This window comes from Cajanus cajan, chromosome 4 (assembly GCF_000230855.2).
Source record: "Cajanus cajan strain Asha chromosome 4, NIPB_CcT2T_4, whole genome shotgun sequence".
Classification (NCBI taxonomy): domain Eukaryota; kingdom Viridiplantae; phylum Streptophyta; class Magnoliopsida; order Fabales; family Fabaceae; genus Cajanus; species Cajanus cajan.
This window is the reverse complement of record NC_138520.1, coordinates 27,445,499-27,452,168: the sequence shown is the minus strand read 5'-3', so window position 1 is coordinate 27,452,168 and position 6,670 is coordinate 27,445,499.

The following is a 6,670-nucleotide window of genomic DNA, read 5'->3' as shown; positions in this document are numbered from 1 at the left end:
GGGTTATGTTTCTTGCAAATAAAATTGAAACTTTCAATGCTTTTAAGAAATTTGCTAAGCTTGTTCAAAATGAGAAAAACACAAATATCACCTCAATTAGAAGTGATCATGGAGGTGAATTCCAAAATGTTTTTTTCCAAAAATTCTGTGAGGAGTATGGCATTAATCATAATTTTTCAGCACCTAGGACACCTCAACAAAATGGGGTTGTAGAAAGGAAAAATAGGTCTCTTGAGGAATTAGCTAGGACTATGTTAAATGAGACTAATCTACCTAAATACTTTTGGGCTGATGCAATTAACATAGCATGCCATGTGTTAAATAAGGTTCTAATTAGGCCTATTCTAAAAAGAACACCCTATGAGGTTTATAATGGAAGGAAGGCTAATATCTCATACTTCTGAGTATTTGGGTGTAAATGTTTTGTGCTGAATAATGATAAGGAACAACTTGGTAAATTTGATGCTAAAGCTGATGAAGAAATTTTCTTGGGTTATTCTACAAATAGCAAAGCATATAGAGTATATAACAAGAGAACTCTAATAGTTGAAGAATCAGTACATGTTTTGCTTGATGAGACTAACAAGCAAGAAAAAAAGCAAACTGAAATAGAGGACTTGACTGATTTGCTTGATCAACCACCATTAGAAAGTGAACCAAGTGAAATGCCTAAAGAGAGTGAATCAATTGAAACCACTAAAAAGACAAGTGAACAATTGCCTAAGGAATGGAAAACTTCTAAGGACTTATCAATGGAAAACATAATTGGAAACATTGGTAAATGAGTGTCAACTAGAAGATCCATCAAGAATATTTGTAACACTATGGCTTTTGTTTCACAAGTTGAACCCAAGACAATAGATGAAGCACTACACGATGAACATTGGTTAATGTCTATGCAAGAGGAACTAAATCAATTTGAAAGAAATAAAGTTTGGGATTTAGTGCCATTACCAAGTGATTATCCAATTATTGGAACTAAATGGGTTTTTAGGAATAAGCTTGATGAATCTGGAATCATTATAAGAAATAAGGCAAGGTTAGTGGTTAAAGGGTATAATCAAGAAGAGAGAATTGATTATGATGAGACTTTTGACCCTGTAGCAAGGATAGAAGCCATTAGATTACTTCTTGCTTATGCTTCAATAATGAATTTCAAGTTTTACCAAATGGATGTGAAAAGTGTTTTTCTAAATGGTTTGATACAAGAAGAAGTGTATGTGGAGAAACCACCTAGTTTTGTTGATTTTAAATATCCTAATCATGTGTAAAAACTTAAAAAGGCATTCTATGGCTTGAAACAAGCTCCAAGATCATGGTATGATAGGCTGAGCAAATTTTTGATTGAGAATGACTATGTTAGAGGTAAAGTAGATAATACATTGTTTGTGAAGAAATTTAAAAATGATACAATGTATGTTCAAATCTATGTGGATGACATTATTTTTGGATCTACTAATTCCTCTCTATGCAAAGAATTTGCTAAGACCATGCAAGGTGAATTTGAGATGTCAACGATGGGAGAACTTACATTTTTCTTGGGGTTGCAAATCAAACAAATGAGTGATGGAATCTTTATAAGTCAAAGCAAGTATTGCAATGAATTGTTGAAAAAGTTTGGTATGGAAGGGTGTAAGGAGGCTGCAACACCAATATCAAACTCATGCAATCTTGACTTGGATGAAAAAGGGATAGCTGTTGATAACTCAAAATATAGAGGTATCATTGGATCACTTTTATATTTAACAGCTAGTAGACTTGATATAATGTTTGATGTGTGCTTGTGTGCAAGATTTTACGCAAATCCAAAATAGTCTCACATGAAATCTGTCAAAAGAATCCTTAAATATCTAAGAGGAACAACAAATGTAGGTCTATGGTATCCAAAAGGAGTCTCACTAAGTCTGATAGGTTATTCGGATTCAGACTATGCTGGGTGTAGACTTGATAGGAAGAGCACAAGTGGTACTTGTCACCTACTTGGAAGTGCACTTGTCTCATGGCATAACAAAAAGCAAGCATGTGTTGCTTTAAGTACAATTGAGGTTGAATACATAGCTGCTGGTAGCTGTTGTGCACAAATCCTCTGGGATGAAAAAACAATTAAAAGATTATGGAATTGAGTTGAACAAAATTCCTTTAAGATGTGAAAACACAAGTGCAATAAATCTAACCAAAAATCCAATCTTGCACTTGTAGACCCCTAAAATTGTCCGGGTCAGAAATAAAGCTTGAAGACTCTCGAAGACTAAAGGAAAGTCAGCCGGAAGGACTCCTGGAAGACCCTGGAAGACCCTAGGATGATTATCTGTAGGTTTAGAGGTCTTAGAGTAGCAAAAAAATAAGAAAGTGGAGGGAATGAAGCCCAATACGGCCTCCCAAGAGTTCAGTACGGCCGTATTGAACATTTTAAACTACAATACGGCCGCACTGAACTCAATACGGCCGTATTGAAGTTCAATACGGCTGCATTGAACTCAATACGGCTGCACTAAACTTCAATACAGCCGTATTGAGGTTTTTGAACTTCAATACGGCCGTATTGAATTCAATACGGCCGTATTGTAGTTCAAAACTTCAATACGGACCGTATTGACCCCCAGAAACCGTATTGAGCCTCTTCCCTATAAATATGACGTCAATGGGACGTCATTTCACACTTTCACACACAGTTTTAACCCTCTTCTTGAGTATTCTGGGTTTTTTTGAGCAGTGCTCTGCCTAGAAATCACTCGGAGAGTTGATCCGACGAAGTTCTTGAGTCACGAGCCATTTGCTTGAGTCTCGAACCTAGTCGAAGGGAAATCCTCCGGATTTCCATAGTTAAAATTTTATAGGAGGGAGCGAGCGGTCTTGTAGAGGGAGGGAACGCCAAAACGCTTCCCAATTTCTGTCAAGATATATAAGAAAGCACGCTTCAAAGGTTTATCTCTTTAAAGTCCCTTCTTTTACCGCTTTCTGTGTGTACATATTTAAACTGTCATCATGTAGATAGTTAATTTATAATTGCTTAGAATAAATAGGGGTAATTTAGTAATTTTGCACTATTATTTTTAAATAATCTGTCATAGGGAACCCGAAAGGGGCGCTGTGGGGTGCTAACACCTTCCCCACGCGTAACCGACTCCCTTACCCGACTTTGGTTGTAATGACCGAAGTCGATTTTTGAATCGATTGCCTTAAACCTCTTTTTCCAATGTTTTGAGTAAAACATTGGTGGCGACTCCATGAACCCTTCTTTTTACGAAAACCACTAATCCATAGAGGGTCCCGCTTGGGATTAACATGGATTGGTGAGCCTTTTTATAAAATTGCTCGTTTGACAAGGTCTCAGTTTGAGAATAAGTCATTCTAGCAATCCATATTTTTAAACAAATAAAAGAGTCCAACCATCCATCGCGAATGCCGAAAGCCCGTTTCGGGCCGGTGGCGATAGATGGCGACTCCACTGGGGAAGCCTCGAGAGTCAGTCCCATTTAGTGACAGATTATTTTTAACAAATAATAGTTAAAATTACTTCATTACCCCTCGCGTGTATGATAACATGCTTTATTTATTTGGCTTTAATAACTGTTGTTTGTTTAATTTTCGCAAATGTTTGAAATAAAAACTGCACACAAACCTTTGCACACAACAGTTCCCTCTATACCCGGGGGCATGAGTGGTAAGCCATAGGGAGTGGATGTTAGTACGGCCGGTTGTCGAATGGGTCTATAGGTGCCCGTAGACCGTTGTCGGAAAGCATCACTCAAGGTGATAACCATGAACTCGAGTCCGACAGTGCGTTGGAGCTTTCCATCGGCTTACGACGAGAGGAATTGGGTCCCTATAATGGGGGCACCTTGGGGGCCTCAGACCGGTGAGAACAGTTAGAACCACCTTGAATATGCACTTTTCTGCAGGATACCCCTACCTCGTGATTCGCTCGTGACTGTTCGTGGATGAGTGAATTGTTTGTGCATTGCTTATGTGAAATTGTTTGAGCATACATTGCATTTCTTTAAACATACAACATTCCTTTTTAAATAAGAATAAATAGGAATAAGAATCTTCCATTGCATGGTGTTAACATCTACCTTCATCACATTCATGTAGGTAGTTTCCCTTTTCACCCAAAAAAATACAAAAAACAAAATACCCAAAAAAAGGAAAAAAAAGGGTTATTTATCCAAACCAAGCAATATCATGCATCATCTTAGGGACATCCTAAAAACATGATAATGCTTAGTTGAATAAACACAAATGCATGCATATTCATCGCCATCATCTCATATCATGCATTCTTATCAAAGATCATGGAGGGATCTAGGTTTGCATTTCATACATCCCTCCCAATAAATCATTAATAAACATTAATAAAAAGAAAGAATTAAGCGATGCGTATGTTCAAAAGATGGATCGCACGCCGTTCGTTATTAAATGCAAGCCAACAACCGCGCCAAGCGAACACACGTCAACTCCGTTGTTGGTAATCAAGACAAACAAAGGGGAAGGTCCAATGCCGTTAAGGATCATCGCTCCAAGGCCTTTTCCCTACGAATCAAATAAGGCTGTGCCATGGATAAACGACATCCATTCTTCTGCCGACAGCGATATTTCCAACATCGCTGGACTTGGGGGCATGACTAGGAGTGGCAGGATCTACACTCCCGAAGATCTTCATGATAAAGCCCCCAAGAATAAAGAAAAAGAAGAAAAGAAAACCGAGGAAAAAGAATCCGAGGAGGAGACAGACGAGCTGTTAAAGTTTATCCGACAGAGCGAGTACTCCATCGTGGATCAACTTCATAGGACGCCAGCAAAGATTACGCTGTTGTCGTTGATCCTAAGTTCCGAACCGCATCGGCAAGCTCTGTCGAAAGTCTTGAACGAGGCATATGTGTCGCACACTATCTCCCAAGACAAGTTTGAGGGGATTGTTAGTCACATCACGGCTAGTGATCACCTCACCTTCACCGATGAAGAAATCCCCGCTGGGGGACCGAATCATAACAAGCCCTTGCACATCTCTGTAAAGTGCAAGGAGTATCACATCGCTAAAGTCTTGGTAGATAATGGATCTTCCTTGAATGTGATGCCAAAAAGAACGCTCAAGCAATTGGCAATCAAGGGAGTCCAAATGCGCCCGAGCAACATGATCGTTCGAGCCTTCGATGGTTCTAAAAGAGAAGTGGTGGGAGAGATCAATCTTCCAATCCAAATTGGACCCACTATCTTTAATGTCGAATTCCAAGTGATGGACATTACTCCCGCATACAGCTGTCTCCTCGGCCGACCTTGGATTCATGATGCGAAAGCTGTACCCTCTACGCTCCACCAGAAAGTCAAGTTCATAGTGGGTGACAAACTGGTGACTGTACAAGCTGAAGATGACATACTCATCAGCAAACCATCCACCATACCTTACGTGGATGCAGCGGAGGAAGCTTTAGAAACCGCCTTCCAAGCATTGGAAATCGCCAATGTCGAAACGTTTCCCCGAGAAATGAAGAAGGTAGCCTCCATGCTCACCAAGAACGGATACTTGTCAGGACAAGGATTAAGCAAGGACTCCCAAGGAATCCCGGAGCTACCCATTATCAAGGATAATCCGGGGAAACAAGGGTTAGGATACAACCCTTATAAAGATCAAAGGACGAAGAGAAACCAAGATCCTTCTCGACGTTCTTTAAGCCAGATCTTTAGGAAGGCCAGTTCACAAGCGTTAAGGCCGGTCGTCGTCGTCAAGTGTTTTTCTCCTTCCGATAGGGATGTATAGACCTGATGACTATTAGAGATTACTCCTCGGGGACAGCCCGACCCCCGAGCCTCGATAGGGCACATGTTTCCATTATGATTATAATAAAATCATTCTTTATTAATTCTTTATTGCTTCTTTTCTTGCTTGCAATAAAATTCTAGACCGCATTATTTAACCCTGTTTGAATGAACATAAGTGAGGTTAAAATCGTCTTAATAATCAATAAACCCACATCATTTTGTGTGGAAGTGTGCACGACAACTTGGAGCACCTTTCCTTGGCCTCAATAAGTGCCGTCATGGATAAAAAGAAATCCATTCAGGACAAAAATCCTAAAAATAAAAGAAGCTCGGCAGGAAACCCAAAAAAGGGGACTGCGCAAAAATAAGAGCAAAAGACCCGCTAGGAATCCCACAAAAGGGTGACCTGGGCAAAAATTAGGGTTACAAAATAATGAACAAAAACAAAAGCCCGCTAAAACTCCACAAATGGGTGTTTTAGGCAAAAGTTAGGGCAATCGAAAAACAGAATAAATCCATGATGGTACCACCAACTGAATTCAACGAAGGGGCTCAAGAAAAGCTATCCAAGTTATCAAATCACAAATGTTAATAACCAAGACGTGCTTAACTTCATAAGTGTTTAATCAAACAAGCCTAAACACTTAAGCCTACCATTGGCCAAGCCATTCTTACAAAATCCATTTTTCAAAAAAATAAATAATCCCTTCTAAAACACAAACTTTTGAAAATATATCCTTTCCTTCTTTTCTCTCTTGTCCCAAACGATTTTTGAATAATCTAGTGGAAACATGGAGATATAGTAGTCAATAGGAGGGTTGACACATCTTCTAAAGGAAAGGAAAATCATTTGGTTGATGACACCAAATCTCAATATAACATGCATCATTCCTCGGTTACAGAAATCGGC